This window comes from Parasteatoda tepidariorum, chromosome 7 (assembly GCF_043381705.1).
Source record: "Parasteatoda tepidariorum isolate YZ-2023 chromosome 7, CAS_Ptep_4.0, whole genome shotgun sequence".
Classification (NCBI taxonomy): domain Eukaryota; kingdom Metazoa; phylum Arthropoda; class Arachnida; order Araneae; family Theridiidae; genus Parasteatoda; species Parasteatoda tepidariorum.
The window spans coordinates 77,980,046-77,982,449 of record NC_092210.1 but is presented as its reverse complement, the minus strand read 5'-3'; the positions used below and the strand labels follow the sequence as shown (position 1 = coordinate 77,982,449).

The 2,404-nt window shown below is 26.9% G+C and overlaps 1 protein-coding gene across 1 annotated transcript in view; it reads right to left on the bottom strand.

Moving 5' to 3' along the window:
- Positions 1 to 383: 383 nt before the first annotated feature.
- LOC107447546 (Glutaredoxin 3) overlaps positions 384 to 2,404 on the bottom strand; it is a 17,386-nt gene continuing 15,365 nt past the window's right edge. Inside the window, exon 8 of the mRNA XM_043045993.2 lies at positions 384 to 515. The gene's annotated coding sequence lies outside the window, so the exon portion shown is untranslated. The remainder of the gene's footprint in view (positions 516 to 2,404) is intronic.

The following is a 2,404-nucleotide window of genomic DNA, read 5'->3' as shown; positions in this document are numbered from 1 at the left end:
CTATTTCAAAATATAATTTACACGGCCCCTTTCATTATTTCTTTGAATAAACTTTCGTTATCAATAAAATTAGACAGTAAAAAAATCTCAACCTAAAGAAAAGATAAGTAATATCATATAAAACATTCTCAGAGTTAATGATTTATTTAAAAAAAAGTTTATTGCTTTAAGTTTATAAATGATTTCTTTTTTTAAAAAAAAATCGTAGTTTATTTAAATCCGTGATTTTTATAAAATAAAAAAAATTAAGTGACATAAAGCGAGATTTTGATTATGATTTAAATTTAACCCTGATTTTTTGCAGGCATAACTTCAAAGTGCAGGCAAGTATGGCATATTTTTCGACAAAAAGTTTTTGTGATTGAGAAAATCAAGACATTAAATAAAAAGAAACAATTTCACATTTATTGAAAAAGATTACATGAAAAAGAATGCAAAATCTTTCTACAATTCCATTTAACATGTGTTTAGCAGCATCTTAATATCCAACTATCATGAAGATTGAGAAAAATAAGCTGAAAGGAGAAAAAAAATATTTAAAATGTACAGGTAGTTTGCAAGTCAGGTACTAAAATTATGGGGAAAAGATTTTATTATAAAAAACTAACTATTACTACATCTATAGAATGCAGAAAATTAGATGACAGTGATAAGAAAATATAAAAGTAAAAAATAAAAAAAAATATAAAAATAAAAACTAATATTTACTTAACTTACGACTTACATTCTTAAAAAGGTTTTAGATCCCCTTTTAAAACATAACAACAATAACATATCTACCCACTTTTCTGGAGAGAGGGGGGAGGGAACTTACACAAGTTCAGAAATACATTTCTCTGAACTACTGTTTTTTAACAAAATTTACATTCCTTTTGCTTTTTTAAAAGCACTGCATTATTTAAGAAATATGCAGTTAGCAGTCACATGCTTTCAAACTTTAATTTTATTCTTTAATGAATTTATTACTACAATGCATTAACTTTCTCTTCCATAACAAATTTTAAAAATAAAGATATAAATCATGCAGTCTCATTCAGTTCTATAATAGACCTCTCAACGCACAGAAAAACTAAGATATAAAAAGCTGATAATTACCATAAACATCTATTTTTCTTGTTACCCCAGTTCTTATTTTGACTAAACAGAAATATATGCCACTAAAAACATTGCCAACTTGAGTTTCGCTCAAAATGTAACTGTCAATTGTCTATTATCAATGATTACATGAAATATTAGTCATGTATTGATATTTTCATTGGAATGGTGTAAACTCAAACTCTTTGAAAAAGGTAGTAGGGTATTAATGTCTAAATTAAGACAGCATATCTCTGGAATTATTTCAATCATTCATTGTATAGTTCAACAAATCTTCTGCTATTTCACTTTTAAAACTATTAGGAATGGATAGAAACTAATGAATAGCACATACAGGATTAGTAAGTATAGTTGGTTGGAAACAGTGGAATCATAATGAAGTAATTTTATTATTTTATTTCAGATATTGTTGGTGGGTAATAAAGACTAAAAAATACTCTTATCTGAAGAAATAAGGATTTTATTTTAGTTAAAATACAATAAGATTTTTTTTTGTTTTTGGAATGAATAAAAGAAAAAAGGAATTCAGCAATTAAACAATAAAAAATTTTAAATTAAGGAATCAATACTAAAGACTATGCAATTGGCTTTTGTTTGAATATATAGTGAACAAATTCGTTTTATTTTTCAGTTTCAGATAACACAAAATATGGTGCCCTTAAAAGAGATCAAACTGGTCATCTAAGGTAAGTACTATAATACATAAACATAATTTTGAGCACTAAGCTCATCTCCTCATATCTTTCCCACTTTCTACCACTGTTCCAGTAAAAGTATTAATCCTGTTCCAAATTTAACTAAACCTGAATGCAAAAAATTCAGTTAAACCGTGCACACATTTGATGAACAGGATTATATAGTACACGAAAATCTGATCATTAGATCATATTTTCTTTTTTTTTTTAGCACTGATCAAAAGAATGCATACTAATATAAACACACAGACATACATAAAATGTTTGTTGTTTTACCAAAAAGTAATGTCACTTGATTTAATACGAAACAACTACACATTGCAACATTTGGGTCAGTTCAGGTCAGTAAAATGGGAAATTAATCATCGTGAATCGCATAAATTAGTCATTGTGAAATAAGCTTTCGTCGAGCGTGCAAGCTGATAAAAGGAACTCAATTTGGCAAGTCTGTAGTTAGAAACTTTTCCCATGATAAAGTTGACCTTCAAAGATGATTGTTTATTGGAACCATTTGACTTTTTTAATGATAAACTTCACAGTGACTTCAAATTTGCGAATGATTCTCTATCCATTCTACATAAATCCTGTATATATATATATTGCTAATAAGTTAG